This window comes from Vicugna pacos, unplaced genomic scaffold (assembly GCF_048564905.1).
Source record: "Vicugna pacos unplaced genomic scaffold, VicPac4 scaffold_119, whole genome shotgun sequence".
NCBI classification, from domain to species: domain Eukaryota; kingdom Metazoa; phylum Chordata; class Mammalia; order Artiodactyla; family Camelidae; genus Vicugna; species Vicugna pacos.
The window spans coordinates 166,953-190,647 of NW_027328799.1; the positions used below are offsets into that span (position 1 = coordinate 166,953).

Consider the following 23,695-nt stretch of genomic DNA (forward strand, 5'->3'; position numbering starts at 1 on the left):
TAATTAGTTCTTGTCCAAGTGTCCCACCGGAAATGTTTCTAGATAGAACGTGGCCTGACGCAGATGAGCAGTGGGGATGTGGGGTGCAGATGACACACAGACTGGAAGGAGAAAAGGGAAATGTTTCTTCAGGCTTCAGTTTGGAAGATTTCTGATTTTTATATGGACATTAAACTTGGTCAGGCTGAAGCACCATTTGCTCTAAGACGGGGTGATGTACACGTATCCCTACAACTTCAAAAAATATGTTGAAGCTGGGCGTAACAGCCTAGGGGACAGACAGCTTTGAGTGACACCTCCGTTCCAGGATGCCTATGATCTAGGGCTCACAAAGAGGAAAAGAATACACATATTTTGCCTCTGTAGTTCTATGTGAAATTATTTTGACCCTTGCCGGATGGTGTAAGATCAGAGAGCATGTAGTCTTTCGTACATCGCAAAGACGACAAGTCTTCTTGATGAGTCAGCAGACTGTTTCCGATGGCCCGGGGTCTATGTCAGACATTAGCTGTCTAGACAAATACCACACAGCCCCCCATCCCTCAAGGAGGTCACAGTGTGTCGTGGAAGGGAAAAATTTAAATAGGTTTTCAAAACAATTTGGTAAGAGTCACTTTGCATCATATATACTATATGTTCAGAGGGGCTCTTGCACTGCCTGGGGCTGTGTTCTAGAAGGTAGGGAAGGTGTCAGAGAGGAAATGCTTTCTGCACTGACATCTGACGGATTCCAGCAAATCTCTAGACCAGGAGAGTGCGTGGTGGGGACGGGATTCTCAGCAGCTTGCGTGTCTTGTGCAGACCCCTGGTCATGTCTAAGAGCACTTTGCACTTAGGGAAGGAAGGTCAGTGAGGCTAGAGGCTGTGAGGAACTAACGGAAGCTGAGGCTGAAAAAAAGCAGCAACGAGGTGATGAGAAGGTGTGACGTTAAATCAGAGAGCGTGGACTTCCTCACACACGCAGCGTGGAATTCTTTGCGGTTTTAAGGAGGAGAGTGACACAGATTAGTCATTAAAAGTGAGCAAAGTGGATTGTTCACTCTAAAGTACAGCACTGGGGAGACTAGAAAGGGGTGGGAATTAATGCAGTGGGGAGCGAGGAGCAGGGACTTAGTTGGGGGACATTAAGGAATAGAATTGTAGTACTGATGGGGGTGAGGGAGTGGAAAAGTAAAGGAAAACTCCCAGATGTTTGGCACAGAAAAGAGATGGGACAGTGATGCCATTGTTTGAAAAAGTAAAACTAGTTCTGGGCGAGTGTAAATCCAGACAAACAGAGCTTGAGATTTTTATGTGCTAACCAAATGTGAATGTCTACTTGTCAATTAGAAATATATTTCTGGGACTGAACTGAGATGTCCATGCTGGAAAAGATTTGACAGTTAATCATTGGACAGAGGGCAGTTGAAGCCAAGGGAATAAATGCCACCCACTGACAGTTTACCAAAAAAAGGGAAGGAGGGCACTTCTGGTTCAGAAAATATGGCAGACCAGAATCTTGAAGACCCACTCACTTAAGACACATAAAAACGTAGGACAAAATGCTGCCAGTGTTTTCCTGTTTTTTTTTTAAGGGCACGTTTATTGTGGTATGATACCTGTACAATAAAATACACATATTTCACATGTACTACTTGGTGAATTTGATAAATGTCTACACCCAGAAAACCATAACCACGATCAAGATAGCTAACATTTCCATCACTCCCCAAGAGGGGCACTTTTCGAATCCCCATATTTATCCCTTCCCATCCCCTTCTCTCCCTGTGAACCGTAAGTTTGTTTCTCTATGTCTGTGGGTCTGTTTATCTTCTGTATTTAAGTTCATATGTTTCTTTTTTTGATTCCACATATAAGTGATATCATATGGCATTTTTCTCTTTTTCTGGTTTACTTCACTTAGAATGACTATCTCTACGTCCATCCATGTTGCTGCAAATGACATTATTTGTTTTTTCATGGCTGAGTAGTATTCCATTGTATAAATATACTACTACTTCTTTATCCAGTCACCTGTCAATGGACATTTGGGTTGTTGCCATGTCCTGGCTATTATAAATACTGCTGCTGTGAGCATTGAGGTGCATGTGACTTTTTGAATTAGAGTTTTCTTCTGACATATGCCCGGGAATGGGAAGGCTGGATCATGAGTTAAGTCCATTTTCAGTTTTTAAAGGAACCTCCACACTGACTTCTCTAGTGACAATGCAGCCCATCTTGTGAAAGCAGAGCCATGCTCAGAAAGTAATGGGTATTTCTAAGGGCCAGACATGAAGTGCAGTGAGTGTGGCCTGTTCAAGAATCAGAGGGCAGTCTGCCAGGGCTGGAGGAGAGTGACAAGGGAAGTGTGGTACAGGTAGGAGTCAGACCATGTGGGGACATGGCAGGCTGGGATAAGGAGCCTGGACTTCCAGTAATCCCTTGGTAACCATGGGGCACTGGTTCCAGGACTCACCCTGAAGTCAACATCCATGGATGCTGACGCCTCTTGTATAAAATGACATAGGACTTGCATGGGACTCATGTACATCCCCCCATCTACTTTTATATATATATACAAACTTTTTTTATTGAGTTATAGTCATTTTGCAAAGTTGTATCAAATTCCAGCATACAGCACAAGTTTTCAGTTATACATGAGTATACACATATATTTGTTGTCACTTTCTCTTTCACTGTGTCCTCCTGTGTACTTTAAGTTATCTCTAGATTACTCATGGTATCTAATACAACATGAATGTTATGTAAGTAGTTGCCAGTGTATGGCAAATTCAAGTGTTGCTTTTTGAAACTTTCTGTTTTTTCAACAATATTTTCAATCCACCGTTAGTTGAATCTGCTGGATAGGGAGGCCCTAGATATGGAGAATCCCCAAGCTCCTCCTTCCCACATCCTATATTTTCACTGCAAGCACTGAAGGGGTCCAAACATAGAAGAGACCCATCTACCTGCTGGAAACCCTGAGGAATTCCGTCAGCGTATGTAGAGCAGGAGAGAAGGTTTAGGGCCAACTAGTGGGAAAGGAGGGCCTGCCTGGAGAGGATGGAGGAAGGACAGTAGTGGAAGCCATCACGTACTCTTACTGGAACTAGCTGACAGCAGTGAGGGACGCCAAGGAACTGGGTACACGTCACGTGTGGGGCGATCCTGGCCACCAGGTGCAGGGTTCACATAACTGGGACCCAGTTTGCAAGATCAAAATAACAAGGAGGCAAAGGGGCTGCCTCAGTCCCAGGATCCTGACAACGGCCACAGCGACGTGACCCCAGCTAATGCGGTTCCCCTAGTAAGCCAGAAAAACGAAACTCTGAGCCAAGATATTGCAGATTCCACTGCAGCCACATGGATAACTAGATCTCTAACCTGACAAAATGTAACCACCAGAAACAGGAATCTTTCCTTTTCTCTTCCTTTGGAACTTTGGACAGGGAGTCACAAATCTTTGACGGGAACCACCTATAAACCAATAGAGAGCTCACTTTTTCAGGAATAAGCATGGAGAAAAAGAGTGGGGTGATGGTTTAAAGCAGAAGTCAAAGTTGAAGCCCATCTGAGAAATGGTAAAAACATGTTTCTCAATGAATTCGAGTTATGGCAAAAAGAAGGAGGAAGGTTAAGGAAATCTCTATTAATATCCATTCACCATAAAAGACTAGCCAGCCATAAAAAGACAACACCTTAAATTAATAATTTTTTTTTTGGTGATGAAAAACAATGCCTTAATTTAAAACAAGGCTTGGGCCATCAACAACACTCTGAGAATTGTTGACGAGGAGAACATAAATCTGCATATAGATATGTAAGTGTTCCAAGTCCACCACTCAAAAACAATTAGTCAATCATGTGTCCAGTTGATTGGGAAATCCCAATAAGTAAATAACTCAAAAGTGGGAAAGACATGGGATTAAATAGTGGTAGTGAGCAATGAAATCCAAGATGTATATACCTATATTTTCTTTGTTAATGTAACAAACTTAAAGCAACTGTCTAAAAAGTAGTAACTGGAGCACACAAACACACACACACACAATTTAGAACAACAGAGAGGTAAAATATGCTAAATTTATCATTATTGAGGAACAGGATCTAATAGATTATTTCATTTTTGAGACTCTTATAGGAATACTGGTCCAATTGCATAAAAATTTATGAACTTAGAGATGATTTATAAAGATTTAGAGAGAATTTTCTTTAAGAGGCAATATAGCTTCCAAATCACTGAAGAGAAAATTAACAATAAAAAAATTAATTAATCTAGGTAATATGGAGTAACACTGACCATATTTACCACCCTAAAATAAACCACAAAATGGATAAAATATATGAAGCAATGATTTTTAAGACACGTGGAAACGATCATCCACTAGGACCTTGCCTTGCCACCTCGATACCAAGGCTCCTAGGCCTCCTACTGCCATCACAAAGGATGTCCACCAGGAGGCGACATTTCCTTCCTCTGCTCCTACTGCAGAGCCAGTCCTGAGCAGTCCTTTTCCAGGTGTTGGCAGGCAGCTCCCAGAAGTGCTCTCGTGGGCCTTGGTCCCTTTTGGCCACCAGCAAAGGGATCAAGGATGAGCAGTGAGCCTCCTTCCTCATCCAAGACCTAGGAAACTATCTGACTTCTGAGCAGCCCTTCACTCTTGTCTGCTGTCTGGTACTCTCCACCCGGCTTCCCGAGTCCCCGGCACGGGCAGCCTGCACGCTGGCCACAGCCCATCAGAATCTGTTCCCCCGCCAAGAGGCCACGCATGATCATGAGCAGGGCTCCAGGCCTCTGGAGCAGTGCGGCTTGGACTGGGTCCTGGCCCTGGGCGCGCGAGCTCCATGCCCTTGGTTGAGTCAGTCAACATCTCTAAGCTACAGTTTCCTCATCAGTAAAATGAGGACATAATCAATATGGAAAAAAAACAGAATCTGAGGGGGACTAAATTTCTGGTGATTGAAGATAATTTTAATTTTGATTTATACAGCAAAGGACATCATACAATTTTTACTACATCGTATTTCTAAAGGACAGCTTCTACTATTAAAAGTAATGCATGCACGTACACACAAACACACGTGCAGACACACTGGCTCTAGTCCACATACATCCCCACGGGCACACACACATGGAGTCATGTACCACCCACACACCCATAACATACGCACAACCACACACATCCTCAGGCGCACACACACACATAACATACAGAACCACATACATCCCCAGGTGCACGTGAGCACACACAAACACACAGTCATGTACAACACACGTCCCCAGGTGCGCGCGTGCACACACACACGTCTTACACACTTTGGCGTTATTCTAAATCAATTTACAATTGAGGGTCACAGTGTCCATTGTTTTATCCACTCAGAAGGTCCTGACTTTGGAGCGTGAAGCAGGAGCTCTCCTCTCTGGAGATGGTCTTTACCAATTACAGTCTCAGTAGAGCCAACATAACTGCTCTGGACCTTTGGAAGTGCAGGCCAGAGCATACCTGGGAGCTCACATCCTGTACATGTAAACATGTTAAGTGCAGTAGGTTCTAAAGTCCTGCCTTTACAAATATACGTTCATTATAAGGGGGAAGACCAGGTTCAAATTTAGAATTCCAAGACACAGGGGAGTCCGGCAAAGAAAGTGAGCGTGTGGGGAGAGCTGATTCCCAGTCTCTGACCACTAGCCTGATCCTTTTCTTCCCAATGCTGGGTCCATCCCTTGCCACAAGTGGCCTTGGATGTTCACAGGGGGACACTCAAAACTCACATTCGGGATCTGCTCATACCCTCCATACATACAGCTGCCCTTTGGCCTCTCTGTGAGTCCTGGGAATCTGAGCTTCCGGGAGAGCCGGTGCAGGCACTAGGAATGGGTCAGGGGCTGCTGAGACAGGGCATCTGGGGTCCTGGGCTTCTAGAGCATGGGATGGAGCCAATGACCCTGCCCCCTTGGCCCTGCTGACTCCACCCCATGGAGGGCGTGGCCAGAGGAAGTGTCAGGGCCAGAGGGACCCTCTGCAGTGCAGGACCCAGGGCAGCGGGCCCCCTTGCCGGGGTCTAAGAGCAGAAGGCCTAAGGAAAGGTCTGAAGAGGCTGTAAGGTATCTTCATTCCCATTAATTAAACAAAAATAAAAGCATACCACAGGCGTGAGTGGAAAGGGATTTGTTAGAACAAGGGAAGGCACTTGCCAAGGTCTGGCCATAGAGGGCTGGTGGGTTTGTCAGGTTGATGAGGAACCAAGAGGCTGTTAGTCCCTTCTGGGTCTAAACACCTCTTGAATTCCTCCGGGTGACACTGAAATGCAGTGAGACACGGAACTCTCTTAAGTTGTTAAAATCTTCATGGTGAACCATTCAACTCTCTCCTCATTCTTGGCTGCGAAAGCACGATAAACACAGGCCAGAAACTCATCAGCCTGTTGGTTGGTTCACTATCCGTCTGGCGCCTCCTCTTGTAGGAGCCTTTATCACATCACCCAGGGCTGACCCGGCTCAGGATTATAGCTGATTTTCCGCAGGTGGCATCACTTGCTAGTGACATGAAGCAGGCACATTAGCCACCTCCCAAACACTGAGGCTCCTCCTGGGAGGAGACTTCAGACCCCCAATCCAGCCTCTGCACCACGATGTTCCTTAGTGTCACTACCGGTTTGCTGCCTTGGCCTCTAGCTTTGACCAGATCCTCGCCAGATTGTCGATAAATATCACCCATATACCACATCTAAGCTTGTGGTCCAGATGTGACCATGGTTCTTATTTTCTTCCCATCGATGGATTGTTTGATCTTTGAGTAATCATGTCGACAGCAAGGCCAGTACAGCCCTCTTGAGGCCTCCCCGAGCCGCCTCTGTGTATAACTGTCCTAGCACCCCAGGGGATCGGGTCTGAAGCCTGGCACTCAGACACGAGGATGTCAGCTGGAGAGACAGGAATTCACTCCTGCTGTGGCTTCTGCTGTGGCTCAATGTGGCCATAAAAACGGATCCCACAGGCCCTGACGTCACTTGACTCACTGCAGGGATGCTCCCACACTGCCGCGTTCCCCCAGAGACTGAGGGCTTTCTGCTTGTTCCGGAAGGCCCCACCCCCGAGGGGACACTGGGTCCAGTGGAGCGTCCAGCCTGCTTCCCCGCCAGCCCTTAGGGCCTTTGTGGGGCCTGGAACATCAACTAACCTCCCCTTAGGGACCCCTTTGTCCTTTGCAGCCAACAGACCTAGGTCATAAGCACTTTAACTCACCTGAGGGTGTTTTCCTCACTTCAGGGGCAGTGAGGACTGGGCTTCTTCACACTCCAAGTGCCCCCGGTCTGGATGCAGACAGTCTGGCTCTCCCCCAAGTCCTGCAGTTTCCGGCCACACCTCCTGCTGGTCACGGAGTCTGTGCTGTATTCTCTTCCAGGACAACAGGTGCACTCTGCCCCCCGCCCCATCCCCACCAGCAGTGGCAGAGGTGGAGGACAGGCGGGTGAGCTTGGGCCTGAGACACTGCCCTGAAATCAGTGCCCCAGAGGCCGCTGGTGACTAGAGGGACCACGGGGAAGAAGGCAGCATGGGATGGGAGGGGGAGGAAGGTTCAGGATAACGAGATGAAAAGGGGAACAGATAGCACCGTGAGGACCTCGACCATGAAAGGGAAGAAGATAGACAGTGACAGCTGGAGCGGTGTTGGCGTTAAAAGCTGCGGGCATTTTCATTTAATTTTATTAATTACCATTACATATAGTGACATATTTTTATTTGATTAAAGATTAGGTGCCATGTCATATAACAGGATATAGTATATTATTTATTAAATAATACATAATAGTAGATATACTAGCATGTTATGTTCTGTTTATTTATTATCAGATAGTATATAATACATATGTAGTTATTTATATACATAATATATAATTCATGCATCTATATAATATATAACACATAACAATGTAGGATTATGAATATTATATTTTATAACAAGATTACATAACAATAATGATGTAATATTATCCATTGTATATCTTGGCTCATGACACATTCTCACCTTAGGTGCCTGTCAGAAGTATTTATGTATTAAAATTAATATTATAAGAAACAGTTGTGAACCTGTCACCCAGCACCAGAACAGGACTATTGACAGTGACATACTGTGTCCTATCCTGCCCTAGGCCTCTTCTCACAGGAAGCAACCAGCATCCTGAATCCTGGCTTACACTTGCCTTGTGTTACTTTCACACACACAACATTTAAGATCAGTTAAAACAAATGAACTGCAGGTACATGCAACGAAGTGGATGCATCATACACCCTATGTTAAATTGAAAAAGTAAGCCCAAGAAGGTAGCCTATAGTGTGCTAAGCTTTTAACTGTGTATATATATGTCAACTAAACTCACTAAATTAAGAACAACTACAGCTAGAGTCCAGGTGGGAGAGGGACAGATAAAAGGTGAGGTGAGCAGATTTGCTGCAGGTGAGCGAGTTCCCTTCAAGTAACATGTCATTCTCTCTGAAGCAGGAGGCAAGGCCATCTGCTGGGAGTCAGGGAAGAGACAGAGGGAAGCTTAGAGGTGTGCAGAGAGCATAGAATGTTGACACCACTGTGTGGCAAGTGGGGAAATGTGCTCACTAGAGAAATCCTGGAGGATTGCCTGGCAGTGGCAACATGCTGGGCATTGATTTGTAGTCTTAGAAATCTGTGCTGGGAGAGCCTGCTGCCTGCAGGCTCAGAACAAATAGAGCTGGGTGAACCGAGATGGAAGTCATCCTGGTGAGGAAATGAAAAGATCAAGGGTCAAGGGGGTTTTGTTTGTCATAAAGAGAGTGCTGACTGTGGATGCAGAGCTGGAAGGTGGGGAAGTGGAAGTAAGAGGAACGTGGACAGGTAGGAAAGCAGAGGAGTCAGTGCATGATGCCCCAGTGAGGGTGAAGGAGGGCCAACGAGGCTGGTGGAGAAGCAGCTGGATGGCTAGAGTTGGGCACATAAAGGAGAGAGGCTGGACCTGGGGTGGAGACACGCCCGGGTATGAGCCCGGGGGTAGGGTGAATGGGAGGTGTCTGGCTCAGGCTGACGGAGAAGAAGACCCTACAATGACCATACTGGGTGGTGGAGGGAGAATCAACATTGACGTCTTGATGGTAGGCGGTGAGGCAATACAGAGTTGGTGGTCCAGCTGCTCCTGACTGAGGCAGATGAGCAGGGAGGCCAGGGTGGCAGGCACTGCTAGGAATGGACTGGGTTTTCCAGGTGTTCCCAAGAGAGGAGGAGAAATCACCTCATGGGGGAAAGTGAGCACAAGGAGGTCAACCCAGGCTCCTGATCAAACGGAGAGTGTGAGGGGGCAAATCGTCAACTCCAGAGATGGTGGCCTAGGAAGCAGGGACCATGGGTGAAGTGAGGGGACACTCAGAGAAGAGAGAGAGATGAGTCTTCTGGGTGTAGGGGGAAGAGAGGCCCCAGGACAAAGGAGCACAGGGGCACAGTGATGAGGATGGACTGGCTCTGTTGTGACACTGCAGGAATGGCTGGATCTTTGTCCTGAGGGCTTAGTTTGGGGGGGCTACTGGCCTCATGAGGGCCCCCCTCTCAGCAGCCTGGACAGATGCTCCCGCTCCTGATAGCTCTGTGGCCACCACTGTTCCCGGAAGGGCTCTGCCTCCATCTTCTATCAGACATTCCTGCCCAGTCCCCGACTGCCAGCGAGGGAGCCTGGGCCTCAAAGCCGTTTGCCGTGGAGGGACACAGGCTCCTTGGAGAAGCAGGCTGATCTTATTTTTCTCCGTAACCCACGGCCTAGCAAAGCGCCAGCCTATGGGTGGGCCATTCAGGGGCTCGGATACTTCTTAAATTAACTCAAAGCAGTAGAATAGCAGAGCTGGAGGAAGTGACCACTGAGCTCACAGAGTTCACTGCCCACACCCCCATTCTACAGATGAAGAAACAGAGGCCAAGCAGCCAAGGTCATGCTGCTCTTTAATGCTGGCCTCTGTTGGGCATACCAAGTGATGAGCTGCACTGAAGGGCCTGAGAGGGGGCTCTGGGGTCAGACAGCTTGGGTTCAAGTCCCACCCCTGCCATTTACTAGCTGTGTGATTAATGACTGTCCTTCCTGTAAAGTGCCACCTCATTTGTTTGTCATGAACACAGAGTTCCTTGAACAGCAGGACAGAATTCTTTAAAGGTTTGCTGTTGCTTTTGTTACTATTATCACCAAGTGAACCCTGAAATGAAGAACAAAGACAGCAAGATTTTTTATTTTAAAAGATTTTAAAATACGATGATGACTGTTTGATTTAATCTATTCAAGTTTGCATTTGACCATTATTAACAACTGCACAATGGATGACTTTTGAGGAAATGTTACTTCATGTCTTTAATTCTCACTAACTACACAGGCTATTCAACAGGAAGCAATTTTTTTTCCAGGAAGAGGGACAAAAAGTTAACAATATCTCTGTACCTCTCGGTTCCCAGTGAGTTGGTTGTGATCTGTCAACCCAACTTTGGGGAAATGCCCTCTCCTCCTGGGCTCGCTGCACTGCCACGTGGCCTCCAGGGGGCGATTTACCCCCACACGAATCCAGTATCTTGGTTCATATCTTTGCTTCAGATCCCTCAAGGACTGCCCATGCACCAGGGCCCCATCTGCCCCGCCAGTCTCACCTGCTGGCCTCCAGGAAACTATCCTGGGTCTCAACCATCCTCTGTTCCTATGCCCGCCCCACTACTCTTCATTTTGTCCTTCAAGTGTGGGCTCCTGTGGCTTGCCACCAAGCAGGGGTCTCCCAGTCCTCCACCTTGGGGAACTGCATCGTCCTGCACAGTGCCTAGCGAAACTGTGTGGAGGCCGGAAGAATACAGAACAACAGGTGCTCAGAGGGGCTGCCTTTCCCACTGCAGGGGCCCTGGAGAGCTTTCTCCCAGCTGGTTATTCACAGGCGCTGAAGCTGTGGAATCTCGATCTTACCAATTTAAAGGGCATCATCACTAATTACAAAAGAAATCATTTTTTCAGTAGCAAAAGGAGAAAAGACTTTGTGCCCCATGCCCCCATCTTTCTTCCTCCGCCTTCAGAGGTGATTCTCACTCTCTGGGCAAGGGTAGAAAGCAACAAACAGAATATTATTTTTCAATGATTCTTCTTTCCCACTCTGAAGATTGCATCCCAAGACTGATGAAGGCTAGGATGGTTTGGCTTCCCTGTACTGAGTATTCAGAGGCTCAGGGTGGAGGGGGTTAGGGAGATAATTCAGCATTATGGAACCAAACAGAGACATTAAAAGGTTCTACTCTAAACAGAAAGGAAGCAGGATGCTATAGAAATGGGAAAACCATCATTGGAAATGAAATAACGAGTTACAAGACAATAAACATGAAGATGTAAAAAAGAAAAAGTATATCAAAATACAAAAAGGTGGGAAAGGGAGACGGGTAGCAAGAAAAGATAGATTTTTTCTCTTTCTTTTTCCTTTTTCTCATTATTCTTAGGATGTGTTGGAGCCTACGTGATTATCAGTCTAAAGGAAATAGATATGATAATGGGTTGATATACTTGAAAAATAGGGTAACCACAAATCGAAAGCATATAATAGAGTTGAAAAAAAAAAACAAAAAAGAAACAAACTCTAAATGGCTTAAAGACTTAAACATTAGACAAGACGCTAAAAAACTCTCAGAAGAAAACATAGGCAAAACATTATTTGACATCTATCTCAGCAGTGTTTTCCTAGGGCAATCCACCCAAGCAACAGAAAATAAAAGCCAAAATAAACAAATGGGACCTAGTTACACCTATCAGCTATTTCAAAGCAATAGAAACCATAAGCAAAATGAAAAGACAACCTATGGAATGTGAGAAAATATTTGCAAAAGATGAGACTGAACATGGCTTAACTTGTAGACTATAAAAATAGTTCATACAACTTAATAAGAAAAAAAAATAAACAACCCAATCCAAAAATGGGCAGAACAACTAAACAAGCAATTCTCCAATGAAGATATACAAATGGCCAATAGGCATATGAAAAAAAGGCACAATATCGCTAATTATCTTAGAAATGCAAATCAAAACTACAATAAGTTATCATCTCACACTACTCAGAATGGCCACCATTCAAACATCCACTCACCATAGATGCTGGAGAGGCTTGGAGAAAAGGGAACCCTCCTACATTATTGCTGGGAATGTAGTTTGGTGAAGCCAATGTGGAAAACAATATGGAGATACCTCAAAAGACTAAAAAAAGACATCATTTGATCCAGCAATCCCACTCCTGGGCATATATCCAGAGGGAACCTTAATTTCAAAATATACCTGCACCCCAATGTTCACAGCAGCATTGTTTTCAATGACCAAGACATAGAAGCAACCTAAACGCCCACTGACAAATGACTGGATAAAGATGTAGTATTTAGATATAAAAGAATATTACACAGTTGTAACAAAGAAGGAAATAATGCCATTTACAGCAACATGGATGGACTTGGAGATTATCACACTAAAGTGAAATAACTCAGACAGAGAAAGACAAGTAACATATGATACCACTTATATGTGGAATTTTTAAAAAAGATACAAATAAACTTATTTACAAAACAAAAACAGACTCACAGACTTAGGAAACAAACTTAGGAGTTTGGGATTAACAATTACAAACTACTATATGTAAAAGAGACAAACAGCAAGGATTCACTGTAGAACACAGGGGAAAATGTTCAGTATCTTGCAACCTATAATGGAAAAGAACCTGAAAAAGAATAGACTATGTATATGTACAACTGAATCACTATGCTGTATACCTGAAACTAACAAAACAGCTGTATATCTGAAACTAACTAAACATTGTTAATCAACCACATTTCAATTAAAAAAAAAGATAAGCTCTAAATAGCTGTATTCAAAGAAAATCTTCAAATCTTACCTCCTACAAAAAGTAAAATGGGAAGCTTGAGCAGGACCAAATTATACTGAATGAGAGGTTACATACCTTCTCCAGCACGTGGCCCATGGTACACATACATCGTGTTTTCCTTCAGGTAAGAATGGCCCTTACTGCCCAGGGAGCGAGTCCTGCTGGGACAAGGCCTCTGTGGCAGTGGCCTCCTTGTCACCGCTCCATCTCACCAGAAGGCCAGGGTTTTCAGAGGGGAGGGAACACAGAGCTCATACACTTCAGATATATTTCCTGAGAAAAACTGTGGAAAGACCAAATTCACCTGCAGTGCAGGAAACATGAGCACGGCCCCTAAGCAGACTGACAAACCCGAAGCAAGACGGCCCGATGTTCACATCGGAACCAGAACAAAAACCGTCTGGCCCCAGTTAAACGATCACCATCTCACCTGCAATGAACTGTTCGTACTCATTGTCAGGGATGTTTCTGTTGAGACTTGAGAGATCAAAAAAGTCAGACCAGGGAATCCGGACCTGGTGGATGTCCAGGCTCTGCTAATGGTAGAGGCGGCCCCAAGGGGGTATCACCAGCACCGACTCTTCCATTTTCAGCAGGGTCTTCAGGAGGAAGGCGATGTGGATACAGACGCCCCTACGGAGGCTGAAGCCCTCCGGAGGGTTGACATAACACAGAAGGTACCTGGCAGGGAGCAAAGGAGAGCGGGTCTTCAGAGCCAGGTCTCTGCACAGGAATCCCGGCTTAGATAGAACAGATACAATGGGAATCTCTGCACAGCACATGGCCTAGACTCAAGACACGTTCAGCAGCTTCTGGTTTGTATAGTGGAGGCACTGCCCACCGATCTCTGTGTGGCCAATTATTTCGAGTCCGGGAGCACATGCAGAAGACATCTTGGCATCTGTCTATCAACGCTAAGCACCTGACTAGTACCTGAGCACCCGTTCTCCAGGGAATCTCAAACTTCTTGGCCTAAAGACCCCTGTACACTCTTAAATACTGAGGACTTCAAAAGGCTGCTGTTTATGTGGGTTAAATCTATCAATAGTTCCTGTGTTAGAAGTTAAATAAGAACTTTAAAAAATGCTTATGAGTTCACTTAAAAATAATAACAACCTACTACATGATACCATTAATACTCTTAAGCAAAAAATAAGTATATTTTTCTAAACAAAAATCATTAATGAGAGGAATAGCAGTGATTTTAATTTCTGAGAATCTCTTTTGGACTGGTGAGAGCTTAATTCTATCTGCCTCTACATTACCTGTTTTGTGATATCACAGACTAGGTTTTCCCTGGAAAACCCCACAGGAAACTCGGGAGTGCAAGAGTGTGCAAAAGGCAGGTGATTTCCCGGCGTTCCTACGAAAATAGTCTTGCATCTCAGGGGCCTCGGACTCACTTTGATAACTGCTGCCCTACCCTAGGCGAGACTCTCCTACACAAGAGCCAGGCAAGTGTCCTGGCTTCTTTAATGAGTTACCGCAGCAACACCCCTCCCTTCTCTGTGTTAATGTTTCCCACAACCTCCATTACTGCAGATGAGGATGTAATCCTCAACTGAGGCCTCTAATCCCAGAAGACTACCAACCTTGAAAGGGAGGGCCCATCTACCATCTCTACACCCCGCACAGTCTATTTTGAGTCAAGCCCTAGATAACTGCTAATTGACACTGACCCTTGTCTTATTCCTGAGTTTTAGCGAAGGAGCCAACATCTGGATGGAACTGAAATTTCCCTGCTGATATACAAGGCTGATAAACCACCCTATTCCAACATCTGATTCTGGGGCTCTTCAAAACGCGGGTAAGGCCCCGCTTCATAAAAGACGGGTCCTCCACCTGCCCTTCCCAGGGGTTCTGGGAGGCCGCGGCCACGCAGGGCTACCCGGAGTCGCGGTCCAAGCCCCAGAGCCCGAGGGGGAGGAAAGCCGGAGGCTGTGCCCCAGCCCTGTCCCCCCCGCCCCAACCCGCTCCCCGGCACCACAGCCCTCCCCGGCCGCCACACCAACCCGGATCCCACCCCGGTCCATGTCCACTGGCCCCGCCAACGGCGCTGCCGTACGTTTACCGTCTGTGAGACGCCGCCCCAGAAAGGATGTCGGCCGCCGACTGATGCGGCCAGAACTAGTGGCCCGGCCAAGCAAGCCGCCATCCCCAGCAGCAAACACCGCCATGGTCCCGGGCAGCTGCACACTTCCGGAGCCCGCTGCCTGCCCCAGAAGCGCACGCCAGCCCGCGAGGAGCGCGGCGTCTTTATCCATGGCAACGCCGCGGGGCCCTCCCCTAGCGCTTGCGTCTGCGTCCTCCCAAGGCTAGACGTGAGAGAGCAGAACTTTCGGAGCCAATGGGAGCAAGGGCGCGGCCAGGACGGGGGTGGGGGGAGGCTTATGGGGCAGCTGGGTGGGGCTGGGGCGGGCGGGGCCGCGCGGAGGTCCTCAGCTGCAGGTGGCACCGGCCGGAGGCTGGGGCAATGCTGCCAACAGTGGGCGGGGCGGCGGGGCAGCGGGGCGGGGGCACCCTCACCTGTCTGTGTGCGGGGCTCAGCCTGGGCTCCGCGGCCTCCGCTTGCACCGGAAGTGGACCCAGGCTACCGGTGGGCAAGATAGAGGACTGAGCCCAGGCAGGCACGGCTGGCCAGGTAGGGCACCTGAAGTGCAGATCCGCCAGGCCGGCTGCCGGCCTTGAATACGCGCTGCTAGGCAGTTTCCAAGAAGACGGGATCTGTCCCAAGAGGGGAGGTAGGGCAGGGTGCCAGATGCCTGGTTGGGTGCGGTCTTACAGGAGAGCCACGTTGAGAGGTTGCAGAGCAGCCCCTGTGTTGGCGGGGCTAGGAATTTGGGGTATAGGGTGGGGATGATGTGTGCCATTCCCTGTGGTCTCCCAAAGAACTCGCACCCCCAAGCAAAGGACCCTGCTCCCTCCACCCTTCACTGCATCCCCTGCCTTCCCCAGCACCACCGCCCCTGCCCCCGGAGTGTCCCATGACCTCTCCCCACACCAGGCACCGTCCCTGTTACAGGTACTTATCTCCTGGTGGTTCCAGCCCAAGGGTGGGGGCTGTATCTGACCAGTTAGGATGCCTGGAGCCTTTGTATGAAACCTCAGACTATAATGCAGGCGTGCACAGAGGCCCCTCAAACAGGATTCCCTGCATTCCCTCCCCACCACGCACCCACAGCGCAGCTGCCACACCAGGCCAAGCCTGCTGGAGGACCGCTGTTCCCTCTCCACCTGTCCCTGATCAAGAGTGCACCGCCCACACTGCTGGGTATTTAGTGGGCCTTAGAAGAGCAGCTGGTATTTTCATGGACAAATATTTGCTCTTTTGGGAAGAGTTGAGTGCAAAGGGATGTAGGGTATGCCTTTTCTGTTGTCCTGGAACTGGTGACTAGGATGCAAACTTAAGTCAAAGCAGTTTTTAGAGAGAGCCGCAATATATCTTACCCAAAGATCACTGTTCCCCTACAAAGGCAACACCACCTGGCGGGTGGGGTCCTGGTCCCTCTTTCTGGAGGTTGGGCTTTGCACCCTCCAGCTGGGACAGAGCCCGAAACAGCTCTGAACACGCTCCAACAGGCTTTCCCAGCACAAACTGCCTTTATTTTGAATCTGGCTGAAGGAAGCAGCTGAGAAATCTGGGTAAATCTTCCTGGGTGTAACCATGCCTTTTGTGCTGAATGAAAGAGCGGCTCTCCACATGCTAACAGCTTAGAACTGAATGTGTGTCGAAGCCTTCATGCATGTAGCATGTTGGGAACAGCGTTTCATGGTGAGGGGAACTCTATAACTTACATGTGTATGGGGAAGCCCTCACTCCAACAGGGTTTTCCTGCACAAACTGCCTTTATTTCGAAATTGGCTCTTGCTGAGAAATCTTGGTAAGTGTTCTTAAGTGTAGCCATGCCCATTATGCAGGATGAAAGAGCGGCTCTACACTTTTTCACATCTCAGAGATGAATGTGTGTTGAAGCCGTCATTCATGTAGCGTGTTGGGAACACAGAATTTAGTGGTGAGAACTATGTAAATTACATGTCTATGATGAAGCACTCTCTCGAGCCGGGTATTCCAGTGCATACTGCCTTTATTTCGAAACTGGCTTCTCAGAAGCCTGTGGTCTCCACTGCAGGTCTGTCTCCAAACCCAGGGCCAGCATGGTAACTCTGCTCCCCCTGTCTATTCTGGAAGTTCTAGGTGTCCTCCATGGCCCTTCCACCATTATGTTTTTGGAAAACCCTGCAGATGGAATGGGCCTGAGAACAGGAGAGCTGGATGCCAGAAGCCACTGCCCAGTGTGAGGCTCCTGGGAGGGGCATCTCCTCTCCGTGGGCTCTGATCTAACCTCCCCTCTCCCCCACCCCCACCCCTCTCCTCCTGCATTTCCTGATTGATCCCTGGATAATGGTCCATAACAGGAATGACCTGGGAGAGGTTTTATGAGTCTTTAAGTGGAAAAGAAAAAAAAAAGAAATCTTTAGACAAGTTACTGAAAGTAACTTCCAGCTTTACCGGGAAAGACCTCATTCCAATGTTTAAGGCTAGTTGACAGGGTGTCAAATTGCTTAACCACTCACATCTGAGCAAGTGCTACCTCTCTCTCCAGCTCCCCGCAGCATCCACCTGTGGCAACTTGGCCAAAAGAAGGCAAGAAAGCTCTTTCCCCTCGCCAGCACCAGCGTGGCTTTGGAGTTAGTGGAGGCTGAGAGAAAGAGCCCCGCCCTGAGGTTTGAGGGGCCTCCAGCCACAGCCAGAGGAGCGGGGGTTTTCAGAGTGGCCCAGCAGGGAAACCAGGCAAGGCCACCTGGCCCAAGTCTTCCCTGCCCAGAGAGCCCCATGAACTGCTTTGGGCCATACTCCCCGTTTGGGCCCCCTGCAAAAAGTTACCACGGGAGCCACACCTGAGAAGGCAGAAGGACAGCCCTTTAGCCTGGGGTCCCAGCAGGTGTGCCCTGTGAGACCTGTGGCCACATAAGTTCCTTGTCTCTCCAGGTCACTGAAGGGACTGTGCTGGGCATCTTGGTGGTCAGGGACATGGGAACACCTCTAAACTCTGAAGAAGGACAGAGAGACTCTTCCTGGAAGCAAGGATTCCAGGGAGACACCTTGCCCAGAACTGGGGGACTGTGTCCTGAGTAGACCCCTGGGAGGCAATGTGGGGCTGTGGGGTCCTCTTCTGAGAAGGGAGCAGGTGAGTTTTCCGGGGGTGGGGTCCTGCTTTGTCCAGACATGTCCTTGTGTAAGACTCATTTACAAACACCTCCAAGTCCACCTAGGGGTGGCCCCAGAGGTGGGGGTAGAGGAGGAGAGTGAAGGGTGCAGACTTAGGGCCCCCTGAGCCACCCAGGGAGCCAAGGGTCAGTGGGAACATCTTGGGAGTCTAGTGCAGGGGTGGAGGACGAGCACTAAGAACATGCCAAGTCATGCAATAAAGTGACCCATGACCACGAGACACAGGTGGCCGTACACCAAAAGAGGCAGATAGAAATTTAGACCCAGGATCTGAGAACCTTGTGAGGGGCTGGAGGGTCCCAGGAACCCTCAGGAACAGCTCTTCTAGGGGCACAGACATCCCAATACACACATTTCTCATGGAAGCTTTTTGGGGTGCAGAGTGAGTTACCAGGATCCTGAACTTAGTATGGAATCCCACCCCCTTGTTCATCATGGTACCAGGCAATAAATTGCTGTCATTTGTCCCTGGACATGCACAGGGGAGCTGACTGCTGTGGGGGTCACTGCAGGACTAGAATCTTCTGGTGTCTGCTCTGTGACCACAGAAACCCAGGGGGATTTCTCAACGGGAGAACCTGGAGACCATGCCTGCAAGGACCACCCTCATGGGATGGCCAAGGAGCTCGTGGTACCCAGGTCACCAAGTGACGAAGTTGTGAGGTTGCCTGGGGTATCCTGGGGGCATGTAGATTTCTGAGGTCAGCACGTGGGCCCAGCACTGCTGGATGGTCTGCACAAAGAGGGCCCTGCCCTCCTGATGATGGCTCTTAACACCTGCAGGGAAACTGCTCCCAGGGCTCCTGGAGGTCCATATTGAGAGTGTCCTGCCAGCCTTGTGGGGTCACCTTCCCCTGATGCAGAAGCAGACCTCTCTCCCTTGAGGCCCAGGGGACACCTGGCTCAGGTGCCACCTGTGTGCCCTGGACACGCAGAGCCCCAGAGCTCTGGCACAGCCTGGGGTGTGGTGGTGTCCGGGCAAGAAAGGCCCTGGGAAGGGGGTCATTCAAGGACAGAGGCCACTCTGCAGGGATGCTGGACCTGGCAGCAATGCACTGCTTCAGTACTCCCTTGGGTTGGGTCTCCAACCTGTGGGATGGAAGGGCCACTCCTTCCTGCGGTGCAGTCGGGGGAACTAGATCCATCGTCAAGGTCAGCCCTGAAAATGGAGGCTGCGCTACCTCCATTCCTGGAAAGAAAATCAGTCCCCTCCAGTCCAGGAGATTCAGAAAGTCATTCAGCAATGTTCGGGGCCTCCACTTTAGGCTTTGAATTAGAGCTGAGCGGCTTAGGAGGCCAGATCCCTGTCCGTGGCTCCAGGAGCAGGCTTTCTGCTGGGGGACAGGATCCTCACAAACACCTGTGTCTTTGTGGGACACTCCCCTCTGACAAGCTGGGAGGCAGGGTGCGGTTGTGGGAAATCGTGTTTACATGAGCAGAAGGCCACCATGTGGTGGGGGCACAGGAGACTGTGAGAATGAGTCCCACAGCCTTTCTGGAATCAAAAAACTGGCAAATGTGAAAAAGTGCATAATTTGTTTTATTGAACAGGCTGCTTATGTACGTTTGGAGGACCAGGTTCAAGGACTCAGCATCCCTCCAGGACAATAGCCTCAAGAGAAGAACAGACAGAGCAGGAGGAGTTCTGGGGTTTCTCCCAGGAATGAGGTGGAACAGGGATTTCTGCAGATTTGCAAGGAGTCCCCGACCACTGAGCATGGGGTTACAGCCCCACGAGCCCCTGTCATGTTTGGCTTGGGCTCTGGTTCTGGCCTGCTCATGTATTCTTCCAGCAGAGTTCCAGAAACTCAGAGGGTGGAATTACAGGGGCTGCGTTTGGAACCTAGTGAGGAGTTGGAGGGTCCTTTATATTGAGTCCCTTCATCCTAATCACCGTAGCTGAAGCCCAACACCCCCCAGGCCCCCATGGTTGCCGTGGAGGGAGAACAAGCCTGGCAGGCGACCTAGGGGTCCCACTACTGTGTCCTTCCCTTGTCTTTGTTCCCTTTCACCCCGGAAGGTGTGATTGTCTCGTGTCATGGTGGCTTCCACAATGTCCCTCCCAGTAATCTCTCTTCTCCATCAGGTGGGGTTCCCAACCCCGCTCAGCCTTCTCTGCATGGATGCTGAAGGACCAGGCCCACCTGAAGTTCTGAGCTCGAGCAGTAAGGTGGAAACAAAGAAACCAATGGAAAAAAGAAGCAAGTGATTGTGGCAAAGCTCCCCACCACAGAGAAGCTGCCCTGAGTGGAAGGGAGAGTGTGGGCATGCCCGTTTGTTTCCTATCTCCCAGTGCTCTTAGCTTTCTTATTGCCTACCTGCATGGTTACAACAAAATGATCTGCAAAACTGAAAATATTTACTCTCTCGCTTTTACAGAAAAGGCTGGCCAGCCCCTGGTCCGGTACCAGGCAAGAGATTGGAGTTCCTTTCCAGTTTGGAAACATCTTGGCAGGCCCAGGTTTGCAAAGGTCTTTAAGAGTAGTTACGGAGTTTTGCTTTTAAACTTTTTTACGGCTCTATATACTTGTGAGATGTGGTTGTGATGTATAATTCTGAGTCGGGATTTTCTCAAACTGTTTCTCACTTCTTATACCAGACATTCCTAAATTCCAAGTGGAACTGCATATTAAGGAAGCCATGGAATTTAGCAAAAGGATACAGATCTCATTTCCTTTTAAGCATCGATGTACCTCCATCATGGCAGTATTTGTTATGTGTTATTGATAGGGGAACTAAGTAGTAAACAGATTAATAGAAAATAGGGGATTTTAGGTACACAGGTTCATCTTTTCAACATTGTTTGTAATATTTGCAGTTTAAGATGACCATTCCTGAGAAACAGGCAGCCTCTTAGAATGAAATAGCATTTCCTCTGAACCATAATTAATTTTTATTTTGTAGACAGCAGGAAGGGTAATAACACGTCACACATTTGGGGACGTCAAAGGGAAAATGTAACTTTCTGGGAGCGCACTCCCCCGCCTCCCCCTGCCCTTTTTACTGTCCCATTCTCCCTGGAAGGCTCTTTCATATCTTCTGCTCATGGCTCCAGTAACTCTTTCTTCCTCCTTGTTCCTCAGCTGGTAAGGTTAGTTTTCTACTTTGAACAAGCAAACAAGCCAACAGAAGAGAAATTTCACAAGCAACTCCCAGCGCATCCGCTCTCCTTCTGATGTCTGTGACCTCACTCTCGGTGCCCTACCGCTTATTAAAAGTGGCATCGAAAGCCAGTTCCTCCAAAAGTCCCCGAGGCCCCATCCCTCCCATCTTCTCTGGGTTTTCACTCCCAAAACCATCCTCTCTTTCACTGCCTCATCTATTTTGTTCTCCTGCTAGTTGGCACCATCAGTATATAAACGTCCATCCTCTTAAACCAACAGCACTCCTTGACCCTTATTCACCCCCACCAATTGCCACCCTGTGTCTTTGCAGCAAATCTTTAAGGATTTGTTTAAACTCACTGTCTGCATCTTCTCTTGAGCCATCCCCTTTTACACCCATTCTGGCTTTTCGCCTGATCCCTCGCTCTATGGAAACTGCCCTGTCAAGGCCATCAGTGACCCCATGTTGCTAAATATAGTGGTCAATTTTGACTCCTCATCATGCTTGGCCCCTCGGCAGCATTTGACCCAGCTGTTCCATCCCTCCTACCCCGTGTTCCTGCTTCACTCAACCCCCAGCCCATCTCTCTGTCTGTTTCTGCTTTTGGCCTGCTGGCTGGTCCTTTGCCAATGTCTCCTGTTTTTTCCAAACATATACTGTGGGTGTTCCCCAGGGTGGGTTCCTGGGCCTCTCCTCTCTCTCTCTGCTATTCCTTTGGTGGAAGCAACCCAGCCTTGGAAATTGGCATGCCATCAATTTCTCGATTTCTCCAAAATTCCCTGATTTGCCCTTTCCATCTGAGCCTTTATCCCTGAGACTCATATCACATTCTTTTCCTTTCCTTCATCTTGCTTTCACATTCATACATATGTTCTACTATGAAATTACTTTTCCAAATTTTGAATCAGTACATATATATCATGTAAAATGCTCAAATATGTATTATTTCCACTAAGATGCTAATTCTACCTTAGAACATTTCTGCACTTCTGTATTTATGTGAATAAAGCGAATAGTATTTCTACAAGCCTCATAGTTAAACACTGTTAGTTTGGGGCTATTATGTAACATGAAATAATGGTACATCAACATAGTCGTTTTTCATTTATTTTTATGTAACACCGAGATGAGGTTTTTGCCCTGAAGACTGGTTTTATTGAAATTTTACCTACGTTACGGACAGTCAGTTTATGTGAAAGCCCTCATTTCTCCCCTTTTTGATATATGCTCCATTTGGCTATATATAACATATAACTTGGCATGAAACAAAATTCCCAAATCATTCACATAATACAATTAATATGTTTAATTATATTTTTTAAATGTTAAAAAGAAAAAGAAAACAGATTCCTCTACCTATTAGGCACTTCTGTGGCAATATGTAACACACCCCTTAACCATGACATTGAAGAACTGAGCTGATACCAGCCCCTTTCCACCTGCTCAGCCCCACCTTTTCCCATCCCCTTTCCCATCCGGAGAGGACATCCCTCCCATTGTCCAGGCCCAGATGTTGGAACCATGTCCTTTCTCTCTCTTTCTTTTACACTCACAGACAGCAAATCCAGCTTGTTAGAAAATTCTGGATATTCTGTCTTAATTAAATACCTGCTCTCTGCTTCCCGCCCTCCTAAGAGCCACCTTCAGCCTTTCCTGGATACCAATAGCCTTCTGTTTCCATCTTTGCTTTCCTACAATCTCTCATCCACACAGAGTCAGAGGGAGCCTGTAAAAACATACATTGGGGGTGGTGGGTGTTGCTCAGTGGTAGGGCGCATGCTTAGCATGCTTGAGATCCTGGGTTCAATCACCAGCACATTCATTAAAATAAATAAATTACTTCCCCCCAAAAAACACAAACACAAAAGCATAAGTTGGACTACATCACCCCTCCCCTCAAAACTCACTAAACGGGTCACCATGTCATTAGGAGCCAAAGTCGTCACAAAGGCCTCAGGACCCGGCGTGCTCTGCCTCTCTGCCCACGCTCTCCCCTTCACTCTGGGGGCCTCTGGCTCCGGCTCTTCCTTCTTCCTCCGGATCTATTCTGCTTCAAGTTCATTACTCCGTGAGATCTGCCAGGATTGCCTTATTCTCTCCTGCCTGCCTCCCACCCCACCGCCATCACCCGAGTTTGCTCATATCACTCTTTTTTAAAAATTTATCCAAACTCTTGCTACCCCAACATGCTGCCTGTTTCCTCTGCTAAAATTCTGAGCCCCCAGTGATGGGGAGTCATGTCTAATTTGTTGACTGATAAAGCCCGAGAGCCTTGGGAACGGTCTAGTTAGGAGATTCCCGTATGTAGTAGGAGCTTATACACATTTGCTGAATGAATGTAGATGCCCTGGTCCAATCCGATGGAGCACTTCTGTGACGTGCTCAAAGAATAACTCTCCTTTCCACCTGAGAGGGGGTGACAACTTCCCTGGTGATTAAAGGCAAGAATTTTTTGCTTTATGCTGTTAACCTTAGGCGGGGAG

The 23,695-nt window shown here is 47.9% G+C and overlaps 2 long non-coding RNA genes across 2 annotated transcripts; one reads left to right on the forward strand and one right to left on the reverse strand.

Moving 5' to 3' along the window:
• Positions 1-9,963: 9,963 nt before the first annotated feature.
• Positions 9,964-14,978, reverse strand: LOC140695005 (uncharacterized). Its single transcript, XR_012070683.1, has 4 exons — positions 14,949-14,978; positions 13,308-13,558; positions 12,953-13,160; positions 9,964-10,186 (listed from the first exon to the last, which is right to left on the reverse strand). It is a non-coding gene; the product is annotated as an uncharacterized lncRNA (long non-coding RNA).
• Positions 14,979-17,481: 2,503 nt separating this feature from the next.
• LOC140695014 (uncharacterized) lies at positions 17,482-20,368 on the forward strand. Its single transcript, XR_012070691.1, has 4 exons — positions 17,482-17,602; positions 17,868-18,066; positions 19,659-19,775; positions 20,194-20,368. It is a non-coding gene; the product is annotated as an uncharacterized lncRNA (long non-coding RNA).
• Positions 20,369-23,695: the final 3,327 nt, after the last annotated feature.